Raw genomic sequence first — 15,070 nt, 5'->3', positions numbered from 1 at the left:
TAGAAAACAAAGTCTATGCTGACAATTCTCGCACAATAGAGGATTTAAACGGACCGTTACTAGAGCAGGTAACAACACCACACCTACAGAATTACAGCGTGTTGCCGGTATCGTCATCATACGAAGTCAGCGATGCGTGGGTGCCCAGGGCCACCACTTCCAGCATCTCTTATAAACCGGTAACTATACATGATTTAACGTTACTATTATCTATGATATTTTCGTTACTACATTTTTACTCGAATCTCGGGCGTGAAGCATAACGGTTTTATGTGGCACACCCTGTATTAATTCTTCTCATCCGTGTGATGTTACAGGTTTAATCGCCGACTGATTCAAGCAGATTTTGAAGTTACTGCTAAGTGATCATTTCTTTAAGATTTTGATAAAACTGAAAAGTGTTTTGTTCGCTGTTGCTAGACTGGCATTTATATCTATATGTGTACTATCGTTGTTACTAAAAAGGCTCCCTAAGTACTAATCTTTTGAATTCGTCAAGTATTACTACTAAAACAATGGCAGCTCGGAAACAGGCGCAATAGACATAGTTTTTTTTTCTTTATTTAATTTCGATTCCCCCCGAAGGGGGGCGGGCTGGCAGCAGCTTAGTATGCTGCTCTTCAGCCTACAGACTTTGTTTGAAACAGATGAAGAGAATAAATAATAAAAACAGGCGATAAAATCGGACACTTAAATAGCAACATGGCGAAAAAAATCGTGGAACTTAAAACATAGACCAAAGGGGTGATGATGCGAATCAAATACATACGAAGCTGACAGGTAAAATAATAGACAGACAACTAAAAAACACGGCGACAGTCTGGTTTCTGTTCGCAAAAGACATAAAATTCACACCCAGCGACATCATAGTTTCTGCTCGCAACACTAGAAAGACGAACAACACTGAACATTCACTGGAACACTGCACTAAAAGGTTGGCAAGTGTGACATACACAGCCGAGAGCAGGTGAGGGGAAACTGGACAGGTGATGTGGAAATAAAAAAGGGGGGAAGGAGAGGAAAAGCGAAAGGGGAGGGGGGAAAGGAGGCGATGGAGGATGAGGACCCATAAGAGGGGTGGGGGGTGCTGGGCAGACGCGACAGGGAGTAGAGAAGGCAGAAGAGGGGAATGCAAAAAGGACTCCAGGGGGAGAAGGGAGGTAGGGAGAGGTTTGGCGGTGAGAAAACCGCGTGGAAGGGAGGGAAGAGGGGGCCCAGGGAAAAGATGGAGGAAAGGAGGGGGGGTGAGGATCAGAGATGATAGGAGGGATAGATGGAGGGAGAGAGGGCATCATCCGGGAGGGGTAGTAGATGGAAGCCACCTTGGGAAAGGAGATGAAGAGTGTAGAGATGGAGCGTAGGGGGGACACAACAGTGAAGGCGTGGCGGGGGGTTGGGACGGGAGAGGAGAGGAGCAACCAGGGGGTAAGGGGGATCAAGGCGGCGGGAGGTGTAGAGGATGCGGATATGTTCGAGGAATAGGAGCAGATGGGGGAAAGGAATGAGGTCATAGAGGATCCGCGTGGGGGACGGGAGGCGTATACGGATGGCGAGGACATAGTTTGTATACAGGCAGCATTTAAAAAAACTTTGTTGTCAAGGAATGGAAATTTTATATGAAAGTTCTCGTTGGAAGATTTGCTACTTTTTCGTGAAGACGTTTCTTAAAAATAATGCCTCGAAATCGTTCACTACATTTTTGATAAGAAAAATACCATTAGTGGTCTTGCGTCCGTCATAGATGATTTTCGTGAAGGTCGACTTAGTCGATTGTTGTTCGAAGTACACCGATGCTGCGTGCGCCATGATCACAGAGAGTATGCTCTCTATTCTGTGCCATGATTGCAGAGAATCCGCAACTGATTTAGTCCGAGACAGGCATTTTCGGCTGTATCAAAGACTGCAGTGCGTTCCGTTTTGTGCGAAATGTCGGCTGCCTACTGGCACTATTTGACTGAAGCTCACGATGAGGCCTCTGTAACTGGTATAAGCAAATGCTAAATCCGTACCCAACATGGTAACAGTAGCCCATACTTGGATATATTCCTACGACATGGTAACTAAGGAGCAGTGAATTTTTTTGGCGTTTCAAGGTTAACAGAAACCAACAAATCGTTCCTTCATGAAGCACCCCAAAGGAAATGATAACTTGTTTTTCTGGTTGCGCCGGAAGTGTCGCGACCATTGCTTACCTTATGGCAGGGGTGTCCAGCCTTTTAGCTTACCTGGACCACATTGGAAGAAGACGAGTATTTTCGGGCCGCACATAATATACTTGACACCAACTGCTGGCAAAAAGGGAGGAGGCGGCCGTCGGAAGTATATAGTTGACACATTTAAGTAATTCAGAGTTTATTAATTTATGATTCTAAAATGAATTAACTTGAAATTTTCTATATGAGATTTCATTAGTTTCATAACTTTACATTAACAGAATTTCATGGATTTTTTTTTACCGATAATATGACAGAAGATGCCACGATATTACAGGAGGACAAGGCGTACACGCCTTACAGTCTATAAAGCAATGGACAATATTGCCACTAATACCTCTAACTACGTAGGTGCACAAGTCGTCCTGCATAGTCCAACAGTTTTCTGTGGTGGAGTTCTTAACTTTACCATTATCAACAATGATAACCTGCAGCAAGGTAACGGCTGGTTAGCCGTGGCCCTCGTCTGTGGACAAAAAATGGACAGAGTTCCAGGGCTAGAAAATTTTAATAGCCGGGACGTCATCGCTTATCGGACATTTCACATCACAGAGTTATACAATAGAGACATAGGCAAATCATATTACCTGCCGTCAATGCCGTTCGTCTTGAGGACCAGGTATCATCGTAAAATAAATGAATCTGAATCTGTGTCAATGTGGGATAAAGGAGCTGACCATTGTAAAAAAATCAAACTTGTTGGTGATCTCACCCATTATTACAGAAATTAAATAAAAACCGCCGCAATGGTATGTGCATTGGGCCGCATGCGGCCTGCAGGACGCGGTTTGGACACCCCTGCCTTATAGGATCGAACAACGGTTTATGCTGAAAGATATTCAACTATTTGTTTGCCACAATTCGCCAGTCAGATCAGGAACAACAATCGCATCATTCTTCATTGTAACAATGCTTTTGTCAGTACTGTACATTGGACAATTCATTATTTAAGAGAGGAAGCCAAAGAATTAAGGTCTCATCGCCCATATTCACATGTTTTATCCTAACGACTTCTTTTTGCTCTCTAATCCAAAATAATAAATGCGATTTTTATGATCTCAAGAACTATTGATTCCTTCGAAAACAATGTTTTTGAGACACCAACATCAAAGTGGAAGAATATTTCCAGAATGCATTCAAAAATGAATAAAGTTGAAAGATTTTGAGAAACATTAAAACTGTTTATAACATTGTTTTTAGTTGTACTGTTTTTGTAAAAACTTATATAATAGCCCTAGTACTACTATCTCCGAGTTTTGGTCAGTCAGTATATTATATAATATCTCAGTATTCTTCGATCTTTTATTAGTGACGTTAATTCAGATGGGCCAAAAGTTGACACTGCGCACCAAAATGTCCATCAACTCAAACTCGTGTGAATCTTCATTTAATTTCGAATTATCGTGTCGTTATTTCGTTTACAAAGCAAGCTTCATTTCTTCATCGATGGATGTGAGTCAGTCTCTCTTTGATGTTGTAATTTCAATTAGCATCGAGAAGCTCAGTTCACACAATTATAATGAATAGATTCCTTTTTCCCTTATGGAGAGCATAGGGCTTCGACGAAGCTCCGCCAACACACGCGACTTCAGGCGAGTATCTTCAACTCCGCAAACGTTTTCCCCTCTTTCTTGGCCCTTTCCTGCACTGTCCTCCTCCGTGATGTCCACGGTCTTCCTCGTTTCCTTTGGCCTTGTAGATTCCAATAGACAGCTTATCTCTCTACAGCATCCTGGCTCTTTCAGAGATTGTGTTCGATTCAACTCCACTTCCTTCTCTTGATATGGATGGCGAAGTTTCACATCCTTAGAGCAGCACTGCTTTCACGTTTCTTCCAATATTCGTAGTTTATTTGTTATGGAAATCTGTCTTACCCTCCATAATGGATACATCCGGATGAAGGCTCTATTGGCCTTTTGGATACTTGCCCTGACATCAGCAGCTGTTGCTCCGTCGTCAGTAACTACACTCCCAAGGTATGTGAACTCGTTTACCTTTTCAACGTCCTCATTGTTACTCACAGCTTTCTCGTTTCTCTTGTATTGATTTTCACAATCTCCGTTTTGGTGACATTCACTTTCAGTCCAACAATCTTGGCTTCATGTTGTCTTCCACAGAAATGACAGCTAAGTCTTAAAAGTAAATAACAGATGAAAACTTCACGAACATATCGGAGGAAAAGTTATCAGAGCACAACAACAGGCTTATATAAAATGTCAGATGCCTCAAGTCACGTACAAGGAATCGTTTCGGTCGAATGGCGCCGCAGGAACGACAACCGCGCTTGAGAAATAACGTTGTGAGCTGTACATATAATTCAGAACGAGATTAAGAGAGAGATAAGGGAGAGAGTCTCTGAAAGGGGTACATTACGCCATGAAAAGTGTACAGCAGGTCCATGACACGCATTTACAACAGATGCTCCTTCCCTCCACTCAGCTTCTGAAAAGTAATGGATAACTGGAGCCAATGAGTGGCGAGCGCTCTTCACCATGACGTCAAATCGGGAACTGGCAGGGGCGAAGGGGAAAATGATTAGAACTCGGATGCAGACGCCGCAAAGAGAGAGTCACGGTAGTTAGAACAGACGAGAGAAGAGGACAGATAGGACAGACAGAACCTAGTGGAAGTGGAGAGATAGCAATACTGGCAAAAACAGCTGAAGTTATTTCCCCAGCAGGGTTGAGCAAAGTTACCTGCAGTAGTTCAGAACAGTAGATGGAATTCTAGATGGGTAGCTGAGGACTTATGCGTGTTGTGAATGCAGATGCTGTTGACACTGACACGTTCTTTTAATAGACGGAACATTGCTATTCTACTCACCATCTCCGTGTAAAGACTTAGTCTTTTGTAGATACAACTCATTTAGAGCAAATGTGTCCTCGGTTGAGGGTATTCTATGAATAAAGTCAGAAGTTAAAATTGCTTACACTTCATCATTCAGTACTAATTCCATTCACGGTCTTTTGTAATAAGGTTATTTTAACAACATGGTTAGGTCGGCACTCCCTCTCACATAGACCAAACAGTTATTCCCCCTCCTCCTCAATAAGGTCGGCCAACCTCAAGCAACAGTCACGTTTGGGATGCAATAATGTTCAAGGCCCTGCAGCTTTCCTTCCATGTCAAAAATGCTTTTACGAGACAAGGCAGCTGTCGTCAGCAAATTCAAGATCTTCCAATCACTTAGACGGTACCCACTGTAATCCTCTCTTCTTCGTCTCCACCACTTTCATCACTTCATCCAGCATCATTAAAAAGATAGTTGGTGATAAAACACATCCTTGACGACCTCCTGACTTAAATGGGAATGGTTCCCTAGCTTTACCCTTAGTTATTGTAAGTCTCTCTCATAACCTTTACTTTATTCTCTGGCATCACATTGTTTGGCAAAGATTTCCACATATTATTTCCTTTAATGGAGTCAAAGGCCTTTTCAAAGCCAACAAAAAGAATTTGAAGACTAATGATGAATTCATTTGATCATTCAATAATGACTCTGAGCATAATTATTTGATTTGTACTTCCAAAAATCAGTTTCCTCCTCTTTTATCTGCATTTCAAGTTGCACCTTGATTCTATTAAGGATTATCTGCGCCAACACTTTGCTTGGATTCATAAGCAAGGTGATTGCTTTTTTAAAGTATATTTTTTAAAATTAAATAACTCTACCCATAACTTCAATATGATACTGTTACAAGACCTGCATCTTTTAGAAACAAGAGGATAGTTTCTGTCTAGTGAATGTTTCATGGTAGAAAGGAATGTGAAGAAGCATTCATTAATATCTTTCTCTCTGGTTAGTATACTGGACAACTCAATTAGTTTTAAGTCATTACTCATTCTCTCAGTGTTCCCTTCACTGAGAACTATGTATATGTAGTTAACATCTTGGAATTATCAGTAGGCAGGTTTCCAATTTTGAGCCATATGCCATAAGGGTCAGATCTTCCTAATTTGATGGTGTCACACTCTACATAATTTCTACACACGTTGCTGTAAAGGCATGCTCCCATCCTACTTGGTTTTTCATTTCAGCAATAGAAACTCATTGATCTTAATACATTTAGAAACACATCACAATTTTTTCTTTTATTTGTGGGTTAATATATTCTGTGACAAAAATTTTGTAATGGTTATATTTGGCAGCTATTAAAATTAAAGTGTAAAACTTTTCTGCAAATGTTTCTTCATCAAAAGGTGGCATTTACTAAACAGATATAACAAGAAGTTTCTGATTGTGCAGTGCCATAGCAGAGGCTTCAAACACATAACTTGTTGCCAGTGAATAGCCATATGGCACAAACAAGCTCATTTCTGACTTTTATTCCAATGTTCATTCACACATAGAAAGCTGTACATATTTCACCCGACCAGTACTGGAGATCAGTAACTTTGCTACTTAAGAAGTGCACATTCATATGTACGAAATTAGCTCATTTCTCCTGCAGGGAAGTGCAGTGTTTACATTGGGTGTATTCTGTTCATTTGTTTTTAGTGTCTCTTTTCTACTACAATCTGATGCTCTTTGTTATGAGCAAGACTAACCTATCTCTAGTTTGATCAGTCTTATATGTTTCCTGACCAGATTCTGAGTGTTGAGGCATGTGGTCTTACTTGTTAGAGTAGGTTAATTTATTATTTCCCATGTTAAGTTTTCTTGGGTCAGTTTTTTAGAATGAACTTATCTGAGAAAGAATGTGGTAATCACAATGCTCAAAAATTTGCAAAAAGGGAGTAAAGATTTCAACTTGCTTTGTGTATAATGGGACATGGGAAAAGAACAGGGAGACCAGTATGAATGGCCAGACACTGAGGTCATTATGATAACTTGACTAATAGTTCATAAATATTTATAAAGTATAATATTTGGCATTAACAAATATGATAGTTTCTAAAAAAACTATTTTAAACTAGCCCTCCAGTAATATTAGTTCTACTTTATTAACATAATGGTAATCAGTTCTCCATTGTTATATGGTTTATTGGTTATAGGTATGTGAACAACATTTTCACCCTCACGAATTACAAGAATATCTCAAGATAACAGAAGAAATAGACAAGTTCCTCACACCTCACCAGACAAAATCTGCTTTCAACAGCAGTTACATCTGTTTTCCCAAATTGCTCTCACTATTTGAGCAAACCTAGAAGCTACAGGGTTGGTCCTGAGGTCAAGAGATAGAAACTTGAACAGCAAATCATCCAGGCAGCTGTTCAGGAGAGTCTGAAGGAAAGGGAAATTCATTTAGAAGCTCAGTGCATTGCATCACTGTGTGAGTTGAAGGCCAACTTGTCAATGTCAAAATTATCTGATTTCTGGGGCATCATTACAAAACCTACATCTGTATTGTTTGCTAACATTCAAACAGTTCCTGCTCCTGTGATAAAATATTCTGTTCTTGTTAATGAAATCCTTGATGCACCAGTATTTCTTTTGAACAAGCAAAGAAACAAGACAGATCTAAATGGAGATGAGTTTTTAACAAGGGTTTCAAGCATTGTTGAACTAGGTAATCTGTTAGACTGTGAGGAAAAAGCTGATATGCAGATTAATGTGGCAAATAATATTGAGCAAATTTTGAGTTTTGTGTGCAACTTCTTGCATACACTTCAAATATCTGAGTATGAAAAGAGCAAACACATACACTTTATTATTGAACAATTTAAGTTACTATCATTGAAGAAACTTCCATATTCTCCCTCATTCATGATATTTTCTTATTTATCTTACAGTATATCTCCATGTGCTTATAGGCTTAATTGGGATCTTTTTTTTTTTGCAGGTCCTCATCCATCAACAGATCAAAGAGTGTGTTCTGGTGTTAATTTAGGTCCCCAGAAAGAGCAATGTGAAACTCAATATTGTCATACACAAGAGATAAATGTAAATTTCTTAAATGCCACAAATATAATGTCAACCTCCTAATAGATGAAATACATCTAAAAGAACATTTTTACTATAAAGGAGGAAATGTTGTTGGCATGGTTAATGATGAATGCTCAACAGCAAATTCAGCATATGTTTTCATGATCAGCAGTAATTTTAAACCTGCTGTTCATATTTTACCAGTCAAGAAGTTAACAGGTGATAGTCTGCATCTGTGGATTAAAAGATTTATTTTAGGTCTTGAAACACGTATGTAACATAGCAGCGATGGCGAGGCATTGTAGCATCTGTGACCAGAGATTATGCGCTTGACCGCGCGAGTGTTGCGAGCGGTTCTCAGTCTGTCGGTCAGTCGTTGCGAGTCTGTAGCTCTGTCTAGTTGAGGGCAGTACTCTGTCAGTAGTCGTCGCGAGCAGTAGCTCTGTTCAGTGGCGTGCAGTATGCTAGTAGTCGTCATGCAGAGCGGTCGGTCAGTGGTAGCAGTCCAGTGGGATTGCGTGATGTGGTCTGGCGACAACACTGGTCAAGATGCTGAATGAGGTATACTGTTAATTAAGATAATCATCGGATAATGTAAAGTTTAACTATTGTAACTAATTTTCAACAAGTGCCCCCAATAATAACTTTGATTTCAAAAGCAATTTTACATAAAATTTTCATTTTTATTGAAGTAACTATTTCGTTCCACTTCCCTTAAACAAAAGTTTCAGTTTTCAATTAGATTACAAAAAAAAAAGGGAATATTATTATTTGCAATGCAGTTCCTCCAAGCGGTGCGCAAGAACAAGAGCAGAAATTTGATTAGGTGTTGTAAGGAGGTAAGAATTTTAATTTTGATTTTTTGCACAGGGCCAAAGACCGATATTTCGGTTTAATTGAATCATTATTATCACTGAGATTTTCTTATCACTGAATGGACTTAATTTTTTATGAAGAACTTATACTTGAGTCAGATTGCGATTCTCACTTTTATTGTCATTAAATTTAATTGCAGGGAGGTTACGTTTGGCTCCCATTCATTTATTATTTCTGTCTTTAAAATTTCAGTGGAGAGGTTACACTTAGCGCAATGTCCATTAGCATTCTTAAATAATATTGTCATGCATTATAAATTACGGTGGGGAGGTTACAGTCTTGAAGAAACTGGCTTCAACTGTTGTCTGTAATTTCAGATAATATTTCCATTAACAGAAAGACTATGTCATCATTTTCAAATACTCCTTCAATATCTTATGTATTAACTATGCTAAAGATTCAACAAGACCTTCGTTTTTTGTAGTTGCCTCTGTACAAAGTAGAAAAGAAGCTTCGCTTGCAGTCTGTAAATAGGCTGAATTTAAAATCAACTGGTTTTGGTGAGATTGGTATACAATCCATACAGAACATTTTCTCTGAGGTACTGAATACTGGTACTGAGATTTCTTCCCCATATGATAAAATAGTAGTTAATCCATCAGAAATTACTGAAAACTGTGATGAAGATTTGCCTCTTCTGGCATGCACTGCAGGTTATTATTACTACTCTTTTTTGAAACATACAAAATGTGAATTTGGTAAAGATATTCATGTGTTAGATGATCAAGGAATGTATTCCCTTATAAAGAATGTGAGTAGAGGAAAATTACTCAGTCTTTGCTCTCAAGTTATCAGTGTGGTTGTCACTACAACATGATAGTTCCAAAATTGTGTTATAAATTTGAAACTGAGTTTCTTAAAGTTCCAAACCAAAGAGAAGTGGTTTCAAATCTGAATTGTAATTTAGTCTTAATGAATGAAGTGCTTGCGGAAAGCAAATGTGGTAGTTACAGTGCTCAAGATTTATTTATTTATTTATTTTATTTATTTATTCTTTGCCCATGGACTCCAGCTGAAAATCCAGCTGAGAGTATTGGGTGTGTCATACAATAGCCTTTTAACATCAAACTTGATTTCAATATATATATAAATGAAACAAATGATTAAACAGAAATAGTCCATAATCATACAAAGGTTTTACATATTTAACATTATACGTACACATAAATAAAAAAAAACATACAGAAATGATAATTTTTACAGGTACATTTCAGTAATGATATATTTAAACACCATCTTAGTATTCACTCAAACTGTATATACATTTCTCTGTGAGATATAATTTCAAATGATTTTTAAAACATTTTAGATCTGTTTCTTTTTTAATGATTTTGGGGAGTTTATTAAAAAACCTTTTGCCTGCTTCTTCTGGGGCAGTCATAGACAGTTTTAGATTTCTGTTTATCATGTAGTAATTTTCATTTCCTCTTGTACCGTGTTTGTGTACATCTTTACTTAGGAGGTGTTTATCACTTGACCTTACCACCATTATGGTTTGGTATACATACAGTGAATATACTGTCATAATATTATAGTGTACAAAAGCTTGCCTACAGGTCTGTCTTGGTGGTATTTTTGCAATGCATCTCACTGCCCTTTTCTGAATTGTGAATATTCTTTTTAGGTAGCCAGCTTGTGCATTTCCCCATATATGAACTGAATCAGACAAATGTGGGAAGACAAGTCCATAATACATTGATCTGAGGACTTTATCATCCACAGTCTTAGCTGTTTTATGCATGATGAAGATCTGTTTGTTTATCTTTTTACACAGTGCATCTATGTGCTCCCCCCATGCCAAATGTTTGTCTATTATAGTTCCTAGAAAATTTGTGCTGATTACTTCTTTAATAGTCTTTCCATTTATATTAACATTTATATTATAATTTTCACTATGCTTGGTCTGAAATACTACATTCATTGTTTTAGACTGATTCATAAACAGGTTGTTTTGTGTTAAATATTTATTTGCATTTTCAATAGTCAGGAGTGCTTCCTTCTCAAGCTCCTCCTTTGTGTCAGCTGTGCAAATGATTGTTGTGTCATCAGCATACATTATAAGTTTCTGATTTATATAGCTCGGGAAGTCATTTACGTAGAGTATAAATAGTATTGGCCCAAGCACAGATCCTTGCGGCACACCGTGTTTAATTGTTTGTAATTCTGATATGTAGTTTGTTATATTTCCCCCACTAGTATGTCTGATTTCTGTGCATTGTTACCTATTTGTAATGTATGATTTAAGTATGTCATAGCATTTTCCTCTAATTCCATACTGATATAATTTCATCATTAATTTTGAGTGGTTCACACAATCAAATGCCTTAGATAGGTCCATAAAAATCCCACAAGTCTTTTGTTGCCTGTCAAGTAAATTAAGAACTTCCCTTCTCTGAAACCATGTTGTGATTAATGCAGTATACTGTACTTTGTTATAAAACTTACAATTCTATTCTTTATTATCATTTCATAGATTTTAGCAAATGTTGAGATCAATGATATTGTCCTGTAATTTCCTAATTCATCCCTGTTCCCTTTCTTAAATATTGGCTTCACTTTACTTACTTTCAGTGAATCTGGAAATATACCTTCTTCTATCGCAGCATTCAGCATGTGTGTCAATGGTTTTAATATACATTCTCTGCATTCCTTTATGAGATGTGATGTAACACCATCCAAGCCAGAAGAGTGTTTAATTTTAAGTTGTTTTATTAGGTTTGACACTTCTGCATCTGTTGTAGGTATGAAAACCATAGCATGATTTGTATGTGGGGGGTTTAACAATTTACTTACTGCATTTGTTTTATTTTGACTTATTAATTCGTCTGCTACAGTAATATAATATCTGTTAAAAGTATTGGCTACTTCTAGAGGGTTTGCGTTGCTTTTCCCACTCATCAGTGGGCAGATGTCCTCTGCCCGATTTGTTACTTTTCCTCTCTCTCCATTAATGAACGACCATAAACCTTTTGAGTAGTTCTTTCCCTTATCTATAGACATCCTGATGAATGATGCTTTAGTTTCTCTGATAAAACTACAGTACTCTTTCTTTTTTATTTTGTACAGTGTGTTGTAGGCCTCATTATTTTTTTGTTTGGAGAGGTCGTAATACACTCTCAGATTATTTCTGGCATGGATTACTTCTCCAGTCACCCAGCTTTTCTTTTTTTGTTGCTGTTTGACAAGCCTTTTACTAACAGGACATGTAACATCATAATAATAATTGAATAAAGAATAAAACTGGTTCCATTTGGTGTTTGCATCTTTAGCTGCATATATTGTTTCCCAGTTTTCTGCCTCTAACATCTTTTTTAGCAGATTTATGTTATGTGGGTAGTTCTGTCTTCTCATCTCCCATATCTTCTGCACTGAATCACTAGTCTTTATATTTATGTCTATCATGATTGCAAAATGGTCTGCTAATGTGGAGTTTATTACCTGTGTGTCACAATAGCATGTAGGAATATTTGTTATTACATGATCAATAATAGTTTCACTATGGTTTGTTACTCTGGTTGGTTTATCTATTTTTATTTTTAGATTGTATATGCACAATAAGTCCAGTAGGGTCTTAGTATTGTTTGTATTTTTACTCGTGTCTATGTTCAGATCTCCTATAATGATCAAATAAGCATATGTTTTTGAGAGGTGTTGGATTATATCTTCCAGCTGTTCAAAGAAGGTTTTAATTATACCATTTGGTGATCGATACAAACCTAATACACAACATAAATTCCCAGCAATTTTAGTTTCCAGTGCTGTAGCTTCAAAGCTCAATTCTATAGCATATTTTGTTATATTTATGGCTTTAGTTGATTTATAGTTAGAAAAAATGGCAACTCCACCACCTTTATAGGAAGTTCTGCAAAAACTGGCTACTTTCACATAATTCTTCAAGTTGTAAATTCCTATGTGATTTTCTTTTAGCCCATGTTCTGTAACTACTAGAATGTTTGGCCTATACTCCTGTAATATTACCTCTAGTTCCTCTGTTCTATTGTTTATGTATTGAACATTTTGGTGAAGTATTCTAACAGTTGGCTTTAAATGTAATAGTTCCCCTTCCTGTAATATACTAAGCACTTCACTTGCTCCCTTTGCTTCTGGTACTATGCAGTGATTTTTTTCGGTTTGTGTCATTAAACCTGGATCGTATCTTTGTCCGGTGTTTATATTCCTCTCACTATTGTCACACTGGTATTTAAGATGGACAGTTTTACTTACACCTTTTTCCATGTTCTCTTTCTGCTTACTCGGTACCATAAAAAATCCTCACTTAGGGTAGCAGGTCTCCTAGTTCTCAGGCATCTGTCTTGATTGGAAGTTGCTTCTGCTGTTGATCTCCCAGGCCTCAGGCACCTCTTCTGTGTGGTTGCTGTTGCTGGTGGCTCCTGTGCTCCCCGACTTGGTGACTGCCCTTCCTTGTTAGCTGCTGCGGCTAATGACCTTTGTATGTTTTCCTCACATGCATTTTCATTGCCTTGAGGTAGTATTGTGGGGTCTGCTGTTCTGGATGCTGTTGCTGATGACGACAGCTCTGCTGATGATTGTGGTGATTCTGCTGCTATTGGTTTATCTGACACTGCTGGTGAGAATATCTGAGCCTTTGCTGCTGCTACTGGTGTTTGTTGTAGCTCTACTGCAGATAATGATGGTTCCACTGTTACAGACAACTCTTGTTTTGGCAGAATTGGGATTGGAGACACTTCCATTACAGATGACTCATTAATAAATTTAAGTATTTCGGCACTAATAATCTTTTTCCCTTTTACATTCATGTGGAGACCATGTCTTGTGAAGTGCTGTCTTTGAACACTGTTTATCTCTACGAAAGTCGTATTCTGGAAACCTCTACATATTTTCTCAAATAGCCTGTTTGCTGTAACAATCTCGATTTTTACGCACGAGTTTTCCATCAGATCGTGCCTCCTGGGGATACTAACAATGTAGAAATGCACTCGAGGCATCCTTTTGATTGTTTCCTTTAGGATTCTCGTTGCATGCCAAGTTTCATTACAGTAAACATCATTTGCGCCTCCTATTATGATGCAGCTGTTACCCGTCGTTAATACGTTGTCACTGTTTTTCAGAATTTCGCGTAATGGCGCGCCTGGTTTGATGATGCCTGTTACATTAAGGTCTGGGTGATTTCTTCTCATAATTTCCGTACCTCCTCTCCCATTACTATCTGCAAAAATATATGTCTGTTGCTTGTATCCTTGCTTATACATAACGTGGTTGTTTACTTTTTTTTCCTTACGAATATTTACCTTGTGTTTTTCTCCGTTTAATCCACTTGTATATTTTTGTGTGGATAGTTTGTTCATATTTTTATCCATAGATGCACTATTAACACTTTCTTTTCTTGCGTTTAATTCACTTGTGTCTTTTAGAGTGATCAGTTCGTTCATATTTCTAGTTACAGTCGTACTGTTTACACTTTGTACATTTGGTTGTGCATACCTACGAATTTCATGGCTAGCATTAATGAGATCTTGTTGCCTTGACGATTCAGACAGTTCCCGTGTGGTTAGTACCAAATTTTCCATTGTTTTTATATATTTTTTATAATGTCAAGTTCTTTTTGAAGTTCGTCATGCACGCTGTCTACTATTCCCGCGTAGCACTTTTCACTCGCGATCTCGCGGCCGTTACACTCTATGTCACATTTACACTGTATTTGTAAATCTTCTTGAGCATAACAGCGTGAATGGCACCATTTATGTTTAAACACGCATATTCTAACTCCATTTAGCACTGTTTCGTCACAAACAATACACTTGATTGAAATTAAGTCCTCAAAAACTGCAGAGCGGTTTAAAGTTACGTGTACACTTGCCGCCATATTGCAATAAAGTTATTTTCAAAGAAGTAACATGGATTTCAACAAATGTTATTCATAAGAATTTCACTAGAAAGAAGAATCAAAGCATTTGGGAGGATGCTGTCCCTAGAAAGAAAAACATATTTAGTGAAAGCAAATGAAGCCTGAATTAAGCTTTAATTTTACAGCGCATGCAGAATTTATGTGTTGGAATATGGTTGCAATACATACTGTACATATAAGTTATAACAATATTATTAATCATATATGCTGTTTTTCCCCAAAATA

Source organism: Schistocerca serialis, chromosome 2, assembly GCF_023864345.2.
Source record: "Schistocerca serialis cubense isolate TAMUIC-IGC-003099 chromosome 2, iqSchSeri2.2, whole genome shotgun sequence".
In the NCBI taxonomy this organism is placed as follows: domain Eukaryota; kingdom Metazoa; phylum Arthropoda; class Insecta; order Orthoptera; family Acrididae; genus Schistocerca; species Schistocerca serialis.
The sequence above is the reverse complement of the archived record's forward strand: the minus strand, read 5'-3'. Positions refer to the sequence as shown.